General features: G+C 42.4%; 1 protein-coding gene across 4 annotated transcripts in view; it reads right to left on the bottom strand.

Annotated features, from left to right (window-relative positions):
• Positions 1-16,065, bottom strand: part of nexmifb (neurite extension and migration factor b) — a 60,488-nt gene that overhangs the window by 13,179 nt on the left and 31,244 nt on the right. The gene's annotated exons all lie outside the window — the stretch shown is intronic.

A 16,065-nucleotide genomic window follows, 5' to 3' on the forward strand; every position in this document is an offset into this window, starting at 1 on the left:
AAGGAAAAACATATTAATCTAGTGTGATTCCTAAAAGAATAATGACGGTACGAGGGACTATGGGCCAGTAAATGATGAACATTTGATGTTGTGGTCTCCTGCCTGTTTATATTGTTTTCCTTTTTTTCAGCTACTGCAGTCCTTCTCTGGAGGAGTGGTGCTGCAGGATGACAAATGAGCCAGGGGAGGGGATCTAATAACATGATCTCCTTGTGGTGTGAAAAGGGTGGCTGGGAGATTAAGACAGACGGCAGACAATAAGACAAAGGTAGTGTGCGGCTGACTACAAACAACTGCCATCTCTTTCATCCTATTGCTTCTAAATGTCATTAGCTGTTCACTGACCTGAGCGGGAGAGCTACCTGAAGGGAACCCCTGCCTCAGCTTAAAGTTGCAGACACACCGGCTCAGTGGGTAATTACCTCATGAGCCATCACATCTGCTCATGTGTGCAGCAGGTACAGGGACCCTGTGGGTAGACCCAGCCGGAACCTGTTCTTCTCTTCACAGAGAAGCGCTATTACTCCTAAAGCTAAGAGATGGTTTTGAGGTCATCTTGTACCAATTCAGCGCACTGAGAAATTGAAATTCTACATCTGGCAATAAACACATCTTCTTTGACAAAGCATTACTTGGAATTGGATATCCCCCCTTGAACTGGCTGACCCAGATGAGCCAAGCCCAGCCTTATCAATGTAACAATCCCAAGGACTCTGGGAAAAAGAAGGGAAGTCGCAGCAGCACCCTATTAAAAATAGGCTGTAGCCACTGAGCAGTGTGTCTCCAGAGTGGCAGTGACACAATACACAGCTGGGATGCTGGTCAGGCTACAGAGGTCCTGCCAGAGCTCAGCGCCTAGAGCTGCTTGTGGATGTGCAGTGAGGTCTCTGCGTGTGTGTGTGTGTGTTTATGCCCAATTGCATGTGTGTTAGACAAAGCCCCAAGACTGAGGATCCACAGCATCAGCATCCACTGGCAGATGCAGCACATACAATCACATGAAGAGAGAGAGAGATAGAGTGAGACAGAGAGAGAGAAAAAAAATAAAAGCCGGGCATTTCACAACACTCACAACACCACTCCTGCCAGCCAGCTCCAATGCCTCAAATGTGTTTATTTTCCACATTATTCATGATTCTCCTATATGTTCCCCCTCTCTCCCTCCCCTTACCTCTGTCAAGACCTGACGAGAGGCCATTTCAATAATGAAGATGGACTAACTGCAATAGAGAGTGCACATAAATTGGAGCTACAGCCAACAAGCATGTCCAATTTGCCAAGCGGTTAAGCCTGATGTCTGGGTGCAGCTTTAAGAGAGCGCCGCGGCTGCCATCAACAGGTTCGTGCCGACCTGATTCATCCATCCACATCATTAATACTTCACAGAGGGCACCACCATTTAACTCTGCTGCAGGAAAGCGCTCTTTAAACACCACACATTAGGGCATGTAATCACCATGCACTCATTTCTGGAGCATTCAGCAGGTGTAGGAAAATGGTTAGTAGTTCTGACCTCTCCATTGTTCTTGCATGTGCATAGGGGTCCTTTGCACAATGCGAAACAGAAATGGAGACAAAGAGCAGAGAGTGGGAAAAGCCAAACAGAATGATTAGGATTTGATTTATCCTTTTAAACCCTCCTCCACCTCCTCCACACACCATGTGTTAATGTGCAAGCTGGATAACAAGATAAGAACATGTTTACTCGCGCTATATGGAACTTATCAGCACCACAATCTAATTCCTGCAAGCCTCTTCCTGGGCCCTCGTTTCACTGCATTTCTCCTCGATTCGATTGCATTTCTCTCCAATGAAGCGGCAACAAGAGGGATGACTGAAGTGGGATCATGTATAATTGCCGAAAATACGAATCAAGGTCCCACAGCAGTGCTATATGTAGGTACAAAGGGCCCATTGTGTCAACAGAGGGAGAGAGTCAGGGGCCAAGGAATAGATCCCCAACAGAGGAGCTCTCAAAGAGGGCATAGCGCCACAGGGAACACTGATCCAAACAGACAGCGCTGAAATGGCGACTCCTCTTTTCAGCACAGGTATACAGTTTCAGAGCAGGTTCACCAGCTGGCTGCAGACAGGCTGAGTAACCTGCCTCACACGCAACTCACTGTAATACCCTTGAGCTCGCAACAGTACGTGGTACGAGTACAGAGAAACACAAATCCAACACAGGCACAGGCTATTTTAAAAAATAACACATTACACACTGTATTCACAGACACATACTGGCAGATGAACTTGTATCTCATCTTAAAAGCAGAAGATTTTCTATATGTGGGAAGAAAACTTTCACTGAAAACTACACCGTTAATGGTAGTGAGGGTCTCGGGCTCCTTTTGATAGAAGTAGAGACTCTTTAATGTTGAGTACGTTTTTCACATGCCCAGGTCTCTGAATTTAACCTGTCCTACTGTTGTGAAGAGGGCAACCATTCTACAGCACACAGAGACAAGCAGCAGACCTAAGGACACTACTCTGATCTTGAGATCAGCAACAGTGCTACCCATTAAGCTATCGTGCCACTTGACTAACTGTTGATACTCTCTTGTTAATTGATAGGTGGACTGCAAAGTTTTAGCATATTGCTTTCCTGTTAATGCCTGTGTTCTTTCTGTGCTGCAGCAGAAGCAGTAACTCTCTGGTTCTCTCTCTCACAAACACGAGCATTGTTCTGTTGAAGGTCAACAGTTCCTCCTTACAACTGATATGTCAGAGCTCTCCTCCTCTGAGGGCCCTGACTCACCAAGCCAACCTCAAAGATGCAGCAGTGTCGATGAGCGACAGATCAAACGCTTTGCATCACCTCACGTTGCTCTACGCCCGCTGCTAAATGCTTCACTTGAACACATTGCAAAGACCACAGCTGACCACCTGCTGGCCATCAACATGTATGTATGTTCTGTGTCTGCATGAATGTAAAAACAAGTGAGCTGTCGACATTTGTAGTTAGTGCTGGTTGATAAAGCTGAAATCATTCTATACTGGTAAACTATATCACAATAAGGCATAAATCAGAAATACATCCGACAGAACTCTACACATGTAAAACACAAACTAAAACCTGTCTTAATTAATTTTAGCCACTTGGGGGCAGCGTGACAATCTATAAACACAAAATATTACCTGTTTCCTTATGGAGATAATATATATACTAAGCATGTTAGCAAATAGTTGCATATTTATACCTCATGTAGCTACAGAGCAAGGTTAGGATTTATTTGAAATTGCAATTGTGTCCATCTGATGAAGAAGTCCAATATTCACCCCCTCTTAGCTCTGTTTTTGGTCTCCACCTACTCCTGAACGAAATAATCCAACCCTAGCTGCTAAATGCTCAACTATGTTCTCCAGTTATTCATTAACTTTGTGTGTCTGCTGTTTGATGCTGGATGGGTGGCATATAGTCTGGCTTTTAGAGTTTTCTGCACATGTATTAAGCAAAAAAAAATACAGCTGCCTGCAGAATCTAGAAACAGCGGTGATGAGAGCGGTGAGACGGAACCAAAGCTATTAAAGTAGCAGCCTTAAAACAAAAACAGTGAGTTGACAGACACTATACAGCTCCCTGGAGCCAAGGGTAAATTCTGAGTTGGGTGATAATTCTCTGTGGGTTCATCACTACCACTGACCCCTTTCATATTAAATGTATTTTTATCCACTGTTTGTATGAAACTATGGATTTAAATTAAGATTTTACAATTACGGTTTACTCAGACTTTGGACAACATCATTTTAAAACAGGATTTTATATGATTCCACTGTCACTAAACAATAACACTAAATTAAGAATACTAGTGAATTGTATCATTTGTAATCATCTTTGTAATCCAAAAAAAAAAAAAAACTTTACAGAAATATAATACAAAATTTTAAAAACTGAACAAATATGTTCAAGAACAATAAAGCAGCTCCTGCCTAAATTGGTGAGTTAGTGTGCCAGGGTCATAACAGATCTACAGCATGAAGGCGTGTCCTGAATCATGTCTATGTTTTTGTTTCAGCCACCTCTCAACACAAAGCTTCAATTGGCTGATTCTGTCATGAAGATTGCCTGTCAGGTAATATCTGTCCCACAGCTGAAGACAAATCTCAATGATTTTGTCTCTGACACATGAAGAGAGAGAGAGGGAGAAAGAGAGAGAAATCCACATCCTTATCTGTATATCTTAATTCAATGGTGCCTTCTACATGTGCTTCTGCTACTGTACACTTTCTCTGCCAGATGTTTGGTGCTGTATTCGATCAAATATCCTCACCTAAAATCCCTGACATGGCCACGGTGATGGCAAAGATATGGTATCTGCTTGAGATAATCATCGTCAATCACAGGCGGCTGAAGAGCCTGGGAAGCATCTGATAGGTAGAGATTCAGTATGAATCAGGATTATAGAGCTCGATCTTTATCAGCACAGCACAACCTACAGAGCCAGACCTGGACAATTGTAACCACTGTTACCTCAGTCTGCCTCAGAATTAAGTTGCAGGCCTCTGAATATATGTCAGAATCCAGCCTTTTCTCAGGAGACTGCTGAGTCCATTAGTATTTTGCTCTTAATGAGATCGCAGGACTGCTGAGATATAGTATGTGAGTGACACTTCGGCAGGATTTAATCCTAGCTCAGTATGTGCCTTCAGAGATGAGTGGATTTTAACTCTCTCACCCTGCTTTCATTTATCTTTTAGCCTACATCTGCTGAAATTTTCTCAGTTTAATGCCTACTTAAAGGAGCATTTCACCACCTTATTTGTGGAGGTCTTGTCAATTGTATTGGATATTGACATTAACCAAATCAATAATATTTGAGGATTAAACACAATGCAAATATGGAATTTTGGTCATGTGATGACAGGAAAAATGTCAGTTTCCCCTGATTCTCTTTCAGCTGTCGTTTCCAAGGTCAACGGACTTTCAACTTCAAGAATTCTACAGTATGTATGGCACTAGGATCTCTATGTGAGCAAGCTAAAATCAACCTGTGAATCAGCCTTTCTATGCTTTGTACTGTAGGTTCAGGCATTTACATTTGAATTTATGCATGATTTTGATTGTTTGTTGTTATTATTGTTTGATTATTCCTGGCTCTTGGTTGGTAGACTTAATATACACAAGGTCAGGGTGGCAATACATGATACACGAATCTCTTTCCTCCTTTTGGAAGATAAAATAAATAGTAATTTAAAAAAAGAATGGACGCTGGCTTGTTAGCTTGGACTGACACATACAAAAGTCATGCAGCTACCAGTATATACTTCAATCTAAAAACCTCACGTTTCCAACTGCAAATAGCTTTTTAGATGTTTTAAAGACATTGATATTTGCTATAACATAATGTTAACTTAATACTATCTTGTGTCCTTAGTTCACCAGCTAGCAAATCAAAGCTAGTCTCAGTGTAGCACTAACAGTAACAGTAACATTATTGTTGTACTGTTTTGTATTGCATTACATTACATCACAAGTTGTGTCCTACTTTGTCTTCACAAGGGCTGTATTTATGGCATACAGTTACTATTGCATTAAATTGCATTACATTTTACAACTGTTTGTGTTATTGTCTCAGTGATTATATATTTATTGGGGGAAAGCCATTGCAGGTTGATTCTCCAATCCAGGTCTGTAAAGATATTGTACCTGTGCCACTGCATGGTGATTTTTGTTATTTAATATTTTATATCATGGAAAATATACACTTTCTAATGGAAAAAGATGGCAGATAACTGTAATTAGTAATTGCAAATGCACAATATCTAATGAATAATAATCTATTTCACTTTGTTGTCCAGTGCAGAAACAAGCACATGCTGTATGACACATACCTTTCAAATTCCCATATATTAACTGATAACTACATCTGTTTCTGTGTTTATCCTTTGCACAACCTGAGCTCTGCAACAGCAAGGAGAAGAGGACAGAGATAAGGAGAGGAGAGAAATAAGTGGAGGGAAGGTCAAGAGTGAAGAGAGAGGCAGCCGATTGCAATACATCACTGCATGCCTCCAGAGGCTGCCGCTGCATGTGTTTACAGTGCTGCTTCATTCATACATGTACAGACGATCAGTCAAAACAGAGCTCCTGCTTAAAACAAAAAAAGTGATGGGAATCTAAATGGGGACAGGGCTCTGCCGGTGAATGGCACAGAGAAGAATGGCAATAAGGCAGGCAGTAGGCGAGGTGTTAAAAGTTGATTAGGTTGTTAAAGGTCACATAGTCAGGCCTCATCAGCTGTCCCAATGGAGCACAAGAAGCAGCTCGGGGCCTCAACACTGCTGCTAATGAGACAGAAGCAATGGCATCCTCCCTAACATATGGATATATCCTGCTCCCATGTACAGCAATCTTCTTATGGTACATGAGAGTTCACGCCAGTACCCAGTTAATGTGATGACATTAACAAAAACACATCTCAACTAGCCTGAGGTTGCTATAACAAGCCCCGCACAAGAACACACTGAACAGAGGAAGCCTGGCTGAGGCATGTGGAGCTAAATTATTCTATCACAGAAATTGGAAATGCACTGGAGGTTCACAAATGCTTATACACACAGCACACACCCACCTGTACACACACATACATGTGCTGACACACCATAAACTTTCACATTACAGATTCATTTGCTCATTTGAAGCAAATCTATGTTTGGTCCACCCACTGCTCATGAAGGGTCAGTCTTATGAAACAATTGTGTATTTAATGAGGCTCTGCATACAAGCAGCTCTGCACACAGGCTCACACACACGCATACACACATTCCCATACACACTCATTACATACACAGTGCTCCCACTCAGTACAGTTAAAAAGATGCTGATGTATGAGTAAGTGCTGATAAATCCAGAAGATGCATCCACCCCCCAGAAACAAAGTGCCAAAACTACTGATCATGACCAACCCTACGAACTCCTCTGACTGATACACACAAAGCCACACGTGTTTGCATCTCATGCATCAAATAATTTTTACTGCAGCAGCAAAAAAAAAAGGTCAGCCATCAGAGATGCAATTATCATATTTCCAACAGGTGCATTTATTAGAGCTGTGCTTCGTTTGCTTTGCCAATTCGAAATCAGGCTGGGGGGGGGGGGGGGCATTACACTGCAGTGATCAGTGCTAATACAGTGACATAATGTCCTGCAGGTTTGCATGACTGCAAAGGTACTCTGTCAATGCCTGTTTCTGCCACAACAATGCCTGTCAGACACATTATGGGTTGAAGTGATCAATATTTTTTATTACCACCACTTTGTTCTACCTCTCTCACATAAGCTCCAGAATAATTGACATTTATGCAATTTTCAGGGCCACTGCCTTTCTTTTCTTCACAAGTGAGCATATGTGTGTCTGTGTGTCTGTGCATGTGTGTGTGTTCCTTATTATAAATGAACATGTGGCAGCGTGTGGCTCTGGTTATGTATTAGACAGTTATGCATCTGACTGTGCAGGAGTGAATTTGTGTGCTTGATCTGTGTGTGCTTGTGTTTGCGTTAGACATTGTGTTGCACACATGTGTATGTGTGCTTGTTTGCAGGAGGAACTTAAAGTTAGAGTTCCTTTAAAATGAGAAGCCCTTAAAGGTGAGGCTGGATCACAGGGAAAGGGCATCAGAACAAGAAGTGATGATGGTCGCTATGGTGCTAGCCAATCACAGCTGAGAAAAGGAAGGAAAAAAAACACACATGTAGCGACAGAAATATATTGTATACATTTTAATTCAGCCTCTGAAAGAACAGACTTGCCAACAACGGAGATGGTAGGGGATAAAAAAGGCAAAATCACACTCAATATCAGTGTTGGCTACAACTGCCATCAATGACTAATCAATAGAGCAGTGCACCTATGGGAGACATGTTCCATTAAGTCTGCGGGTCAATGTGTTTGCCAGCAGATAGCACTGGTTTATTTTCCCTGACGCTTGTCCCCAGCCCTGTACCCCACATGCTTGATTAGCTGCCCTGCTTGACTCCATTGATGTGTATCAGTGGTCACCCCGGAGTCCTATCAGTCAGTGAGTCTCAGAAGGCAGAGGGGGTGAGCGCATGCAACCTTTGCCCTGTGCCCTCTGACCTGGGATGACCCTCAGTTAATTGGGTACGTGTGTTTATCAAACATCTGCTCCGCTTGCACCAGTAGTCTGCTGTCTGAAATATAGGATCGCATTTACAACTCAGACACAAATAGTATTAGTGAGTTATGACGCAGAGGTGGGCTAAATATTGAGCGAGATAAAAAAGAAACAGACAAAAACTGCAGCCAAATTTCAACTGCTCAATATGTTACAGTATTGGCTGATTTAACGAAACAGTGAAAATGTGGGTTTAATTATTACATCAGCGGTCATTTGTCCTTCGGTTCGTGCTTCCTTTTTTTATCAGAAGCAAGCTCTTTTGTCAGCACGTTCATGTCATCACTGCACAGACTGACAAACAGAATGTGAGAACACGCACGTGACACAAGAGCTAGTAATTAATGAAATAACCTCTGAATGCTGCACCTACAGCAGCCACCCCTCATCACAGCTACACATACATGCACACACACGTGCGCACACACACACACACACACACACAAACACAAACACACACACTAGAATAGAATGGCTGTCTGTAGCTGCTGGAACCTGCCAATTATTCTGTACTTTACTGGACCCTCGCTGCATCGGAGGTGTGATTGGAATAACAACCATCCTCCGAAACCACGCAATTCTCCATTCCCTGTAGGGCAGCATTGAACCAGCAGGGGAAGAAGGAAGGGAGCGTGACGAGATGGTAGCGACAATGAGGAAGCGGATGTATACCAGACGGAGGAAGAGGAGAGAGGCAGAGAAAGCAAAAAAGCTGAGGATTACATGATGGAGGAGAGGAAGGGGGGAGGAGAGGGGAAGAAGTCAAAGCCGGGGCTCCCTGGCAACATGCAGAGGCAGAGGCAGTGTGAGAGTGAGTGCTGTCTGAGTGACACTCACTCTCATATCCCCCCCTCTGGGGAAATAACCCCCTTAATCCAGCATGCTCTTTCAGATAGACAAGATCCCCCTTCTTCTCCCTGCAAGGATATGAAACGCTCCCCCTTGTGATTCAAATACCAGGGATGAGGGCTGGAAATCAAATAGACAACAATGTGACGTGGCGCAGCCAGAGAAAGACATCAATGTGCCCATCCCCTCCTCTCTGGCAGCTGACTCGCTGCCACGGAAGAAGGCACAAAGTCACTGGTTCACACCGGAGGAAGTGGCCTGCCATTGGCTCGTTTGTTGGGAGGTGGTTTGACAGTGGTAGTAAGAGGCACATAAACAGTACTAGAGCGTCAGGTGGCTTTTACTGCCAACACCTGCCTTTCATAAGAGAAAGAAAACCTGTTCTACGTTAGAACATTTATGTATTTATATTACGATATGCTATACTTTTTTTTTTTTTTAAATAACTGTCCTAAATCCGCAGCTCCTTTGCCTTGGTTTCTGAAAAATCACCCACCGGATCCTCCCTGCTGTTTCTAATGCCTAGCCCCTCTTAGTAATATCCTTTTTCATAAGCATACACAATGTGACAAACACTCGGAGACAGAGTTAATTAACAGTACGCAGCACTGGACTGACCATGGAATCAATAAAGTCAAGGCGGGCCCAGTCGCAGCAGGCCGAGCGGCAGGACCCGCCAACCACGCAGCCTTTTCAGTGTGAACCAAGGGAGGTCTTTTTCTCTCCATACTGGTAAATCACTCTACAGCCAGGCTGCTTGGTGCACAGTGCGAACTGCAGAGCTAGGCCGACACAGTTTAGATATTATATTAGCATTACAAAGGCTTTCCCACCATCTGTGACACACAGAGGGAAAAAAAAATCACTTTTCTGTTTCCAAGCTCAGAGTGCTGATGTTTCCATAGGTTTCTGAGGAGGGCTGATGGGAGTGTGGCTGGGGATGACAAACAAAACATGAATTTATTACAGCCTCTGTGACATGTGTGATTCACCTCCAGTACAGTACATAGTGTACATGTAACACGCTTGAAAGCCTCATGGATATTCTGAGGCTTCTAACTTAAGCTCAGGGTTAACAAATATGGCTATTCACAGCCATTACTTCCCTATTAACGTTACAACACTGCACTCTGGCATTTCTTCTCCCATTCAAAAAGATAGGCTGGGTTTATGATCATTTCTAGCATAGCGTATGATGAAAAAAATCCATAAAGTGCTATGTTCTCTGCAGTGAGAGCAGATAGAGTTCTGTGTTTCACTCAGCGGCCTAGGGGAATGAATAGACTTGGCTCATCCACACAGCTCTCCTTGCTTTCCACTGTAGCCTGTTGTCACTAGCCCCTGGTCGTACGCCAGTCGCCTACTTGGCAGGGAGAGGTGCTGTACAAAGCAACTGGCAGGTCTGGTAAATAATGCTGATGGAGTGTGATAGAGAGAGAAGCATCTCCTTTATTCTACACAGCTACTCTATCTGTTTCAGCGGGGAGAGAGGAGAGACAAACGCCGCCTGCTCCCCCCCCCTCCTCTCAGTCTATTCGACTGGAGAAGCAGGAGAAAAAAAACCCGGCCTACCTAGCTCTTCTTTTTGTTATCTTTCATGATGTTTGCCAGCTTAAGGAAAACCAATAGCCCTCAGTCAATGGCTTACCAGAATACCCAGCACTGCAGGAGCAGACAACCTGCCAACAGCTGGGATTTACAGTCAAAACTTCATGCATACAATTACACAGATGAAGGAGGGACAAGTGGACAATAGCAGTGCAGCGTTGAGGGGAAACACTCATCCAGGCAATCATGCAAAGCCCTCTACTTAGTCAGTGAAACAGGAAAAAGGGAGAGTGAAAGAGAGACATGATTATCACACGTTGTATGACTGACTTCATAGTTCAAGCTTCGGCATCAACTCAGAAACGTGATCACCCGCCTGTGTGAACGCCATCTATTTTTCAAGAATGCTGTCTGGATTAGAGGTGTGTGAACGCAAAGGCAACTTTAAGTTTAGCTCCTCTGTATAGAAAAGAACTCTACAGTACATTTAATGCACCATTGTTCACATATGTGGCTTTAAGCGTGCGTGACCTTTGGCAGAGCTGAACCAGGACCAGATACACCCCATCAACATTGCTCATTATCCCCATTCACTAGATTTACATTGGGCCATTGATACCTCATGTGTAAAGACATGAAGGAGATATGTAGCTAACCAGGGGCTGTATCTAATAGGAGCAAGCCCTGAATAGTGTATGTGCACACTTTCAGTAGCTTTAGGCAAAGGAAGCATGAACACTTATCAGTGGAAGGAAAAGGAAGAAATCCTGTAAATTACATGATCCCATATAAAGGATCTGCTCCAACCTGTAATTTGTATATTTGGATGAATACACTGGACCCCTGTCATCTGATGTGGGTATTAACTGGGAGTATTGCTGCACATAAAGACCATATATGCCTCAGTGGCAGTATATAAAGCCACTCTCATCCCTGTGGGAGTTTGAAGGGTCAATGAGGTTTCCAGCCCGCTGTAATCTTCCTGTCGCTGAGCCTCATTCGGAAAACACCTGTAGATGCATCCAGCCTCCTCCCTTTCACTAAGTGTAATTCGCATTAGCATATGGCCCAGAATACCCAGCCTGGTGGAGCAGTCAGGAAGACAGTCTGGTGAGAGTGAAGGTAGCAGGGTTAGCTCTCTTGTCAAAACCAATATCCACCTCTTGAAGACTAGACTGGGGAGAGGCAGCCAAAATCATCTGCATAAAGGAGAGGCACTAAAATCACCTCTCATAAAATACGACAGGGGAGCCAGCTCACACTGGTTAAAGCATGATGAAAGGAATGGAATCCAGCACAGCTCCCTGTCTGTGGATAATCAAACAACCCTGGCGCTAAAAGCATGGCATTCAAATTCAATTGTGAAAGCTGCTGCTGTCTGAGAAAAGAAAAAGACGTGAGAGAAAAATACATTCCTGTTGTTTTGAACTCGGTGGGAGCTTAAAATATGTGTTTTATAATGCCTCCTATTAGAAAGAAACACACAAACCCTAAAACCAGACAAATAGTTAACAGTGCACTTGCTATGCACTGAAATAAGGGGAAAAATGCAACAGTAATTGCATCAAATGATGATTGATTGGTTGGACAATGAAAACAATAAAGATATATTAAAGTGCAGGTAGCAGCATGATATCATGATATCTTCAAGCTGGTGCATGACAGCCACATCTTATCCCCAAGGAAACAGCAGTACATATTAACCAACAATTGACAATATATCACATGGATTATCACAACATGTCAATGCACAAGATATCCTTGTTGCTGCGAGCCAATCACGTCATGCAGCTGGAATGTCAGAGAAAAGACAAAGAACAGAAAGATGAACAAAATGAAATATGCTTAAACAGAATCCTTAATATGCCTATATACATACATAATACATATATATATATATAATATATATATATATATATATATGTCTGTGGGACATCAAAGAGCTGCACACATTCACTGACACAACAGCAGGCTTTTACACTTGGACTGCAATGTAGTGGTGCGGCAAAACAGGCCAAGGCAACAGAGACAGAGAGAGAGAGAGTATGAATGCCTTATTACAGTGTGTAAAGTGGAGCTGGGAGCAGGGAGGGAGAGGGGAATGTCTCAGTGACAGAGGCAGAGGCTGATGAAAGCCCTGCACAGAGCAGTCGAAAGCGCCGACACATGACACAGCTCATAACTGCTCACCATCCAGGACAGGATCGCATTCATGTTGCCCTCTCCTTCATGTATATTTAAACACTTGCAACTCCAGTTCAATTTCAGCTAAAAAAAAAAAAAAAAACACTTTGCTTTTCCAACACACACATATATATATATGTATGTGTGTGTGTGTGTGTGTGTGTGTGTGAAATATGAGGGCGAGCTGAAAAGACGAAGCCGCAGATGACCCCAAAATGGGAGAGATGTTTTTTTTCTTTACGTCATTGTTTCATTTAATTAATAGAAAAGGCGAGCAGGCTGTAGTGGCTCTGACACATTAAGACTGTGTGATCTTCACACATGGGTGTATCTTCAAGGCCCTCAGTGTGTTTGTGTATGGGTGTCAATGTGAGAAAGCATGTGGGTGTATTTGCTTGACTATATCTTTGTGTAAGAGAAAAAAGAAATGACGCGATGATGAGAGCGACTGAGCGAGAAGGAGAGAAAGAATATGGACATGGGGGGCTGAGAGGCAGAGAGAACATGGTGGTGATGGCAGAGAGAGAGAGCGAGAGAGAGAAAGAGGGAGGGATGGAGGGTGGGGAGGGTTTGGGTGGGGTGGGGGGGTCCTCTGTGAGCCCAGGGGGTAGGTAAGATTACAGATGTACACACAATGTTCTGGAGCACAGGCCAAGGGCTGAATAACAGTGTTGCTGTTTCTCCAGAGCTGTTTGCTGCAGCTCACTCTGTGCCTTGTTTTGCTCAATGCCCAGGGCAGCCATTCAGAGACACTCCCCCCCAAACTAGAAGCACAGATAGACTCTCATATCCCAAATAACAGAGGTCCTGCAACAGAGCAGCACTGTTGTTGATGAGCCTTTAAAAAATACACACCAAGGGTAAAGAAATTCAAGGAGGCTCATATTTTTTCCTCACTGTGACGTTATTTGTCATTACCAGCCCTTCTGAGTGCATCTCCAGCCGGCTTTTCTGTCGTAACATATTTTTGCTATTATTACTATTATTTCTAATGTTAAAATGTACTACAGTAGGTAATTGCTCCTCCTTAGCCTCTTTCCATTTTCATTATAACCAGATTAAGGCAATGCTCAACTGTCATGTAGACATCCAAGCTCATGTTAGTCAAATTAAGGTAGGAATAACCCGATTAACCTGGATTACTTGTCGGTCTTGTAAATTACTATCAGCACGCAGAGAGCTTAGTCTAACCTCTGATTCTGTGGATGATCTGAAAAAGTGACTCTCTACACAGGAACACTGGCGCAGGTATCAGCAGTAGGAGTAAGAGGTCTTGACAGACAGCAAAAAAATTACAAATCTAGGCAAACAACAACAATAAACATCAACAACAACAGCCCTCCTTCTTCTGTGTCTTAATTTGTGGCACTAATAAGATATTTTCTGCAGGCTACAACAAACCCTTCCTTCACCAAACCATCATCATGTAAACTGGGGTTACTGGGGAGCTTTAATTGAACAGCTACCTTGATCTTGTTTTACTCATTAACTGGTTTACAATGTACATGTAAATACAAATGCATTTTGAATACATTCAGTAAGTAGTGGCTGTGGTACAGTGTCAGAAAGGTACAAAAACTTTTGTCACTGGGGCAGTGTCAGTTTGACAGTAATGCACTGTGGTGACAGAATGTACAAATCTGTGAACTGTTTTCTCAGGATGTTAGTAATAGAAGAAGTTGTGATATAAAAATATTGTCTTATCCATGTTGCACTTGTAGAAACACTGTTGTCTGCGAGTTCCTCCGCAAATGAAATATGTCAAACTGTTAGTCTTTGTTAATTTCCTTTTCCTTTTTTCTTTTTTTTTTACCTTTCATTCTTTCTCCAATCTCTATTTTGTTTACAATCTTTCTGCCAAACAGTGGAGGGAAAAATGCTCACCTATTCTTGTGAGGTGCTGGTTCGCTGACAAGACATCAAAAAAAAGGGGGAGAATGGAAAAGCTGCAAACTCATTAGCCCGATGCAATTATTTACTTGAACTTATGAGATTGACACTTCCGCAGTCACCTGCCTAGCATTTATACTAACTAGGACACATGATTCAGGGCAATCAACTTAAGAAAGCAGTCCGCAACCTGAAAAACGTCCATGTTTCAAGAAATCAACGAGCACAGCCTTGAAAAATGCAGGATACAAGTTGAATTAGACAACATCTTACATCCAAATTTTAATTTGTGGATTTATTCGACTTTAAATATTTGATTGAAGATTTGTATTTTGTGGATTCATCCCCTAATTTGAATTTCTATTTTGACTTTCATCCTATCCTTCCTATTTTATCCTATCCTTTTTTGTTTGTTTTGGCCTCTCAAGTTGATTGTCCTGATAAATATCACTGTTGCATTTTTTCCTGAAGAAGGTAGTTCCCCAAAACATTAATCTTTATACCTTGAAATAAATAACTGCATCAGAGTCATGGGCACGCTACTTTATATAGTTATCGTAGACATTGTAATTCTACCACGTTATCACAGTCAAAAGTGGCAAATTATATTTTAAATATATCCATCACAATGTGGATAAAGTTGTGTCTGGAAGGGAATGTGTCGTGAGTAAGTGCCACGGAAAATCTGGAAAACAAAACATGGAACACTGGATTCAAGCATGATCACTGGTTGCTCAAAAATAGGACTATATCCTGGAGCATCTAAGCAGCCAGCTGTTCCAATCAGCCTCACCACTTAGACTGATAACATCACAGGTCAGTACCAGAAAACAGCAAGTCAGTTGTTCTGCAGAGCTTCAAGCTAGAGAGCACTAACCAGTTAGCCTTAGCTGTAATGTCTTTTCAGAGCACATGTTACTGAGTAAGGCGACACGTCTACAGTTGTGCACTGTTGGTCACTAGTCTGGTATGAAATTGCACTTGTGTTTCTGCCCGCTCTGTTATTTTACTATTGTTAACACGAGGCTAAAGAGGTATTTTCATGGCATTAGTTGGTGGAAGTGCACATGAAAACCCCTCCAGAATCACATAAATTCTTCTTATTGTATGTATGTTAAGTTTTCACAGTAAATCTTTAATTTAAAATTACACACTCAAAATATTATTTTTAATGAGATTATGGCCGCAGAGTCTATAGAGTTCAGCTGCTGGTCGGATATATGTGGACCTTTTCTTTTACTCGATTGCAGAAATCAGGTGACAGCAGGACTGGTGTGCCATTATTCAGCTGTCATCCAGTAAAATCTTACAAAAAAAAGCACTGGGCACTGGGAAAATACTGTAAATACACAAACCAATACACTTTTCTACACTCAAGCGTGATAAACTATTCCACACAAGTTCATAGTGTGCAAATGACCCACATTATTCTATGGATAACCAAAATAATAATAGTAT

This window comes from Lates calcarifer, linkage group LG8, assembly GCF_001640805.2.
Source record: "Lates calcarifer isolate ASB-BC8 linkage group LG8, TLL_Latcal_v3, whole genome shotgun sequence".
Taxonomy (NCBI): Eukaryota; Metazoa; Chordata; class Actinopteri; family Centropomidae; genus Lates; species Lates calcarifer.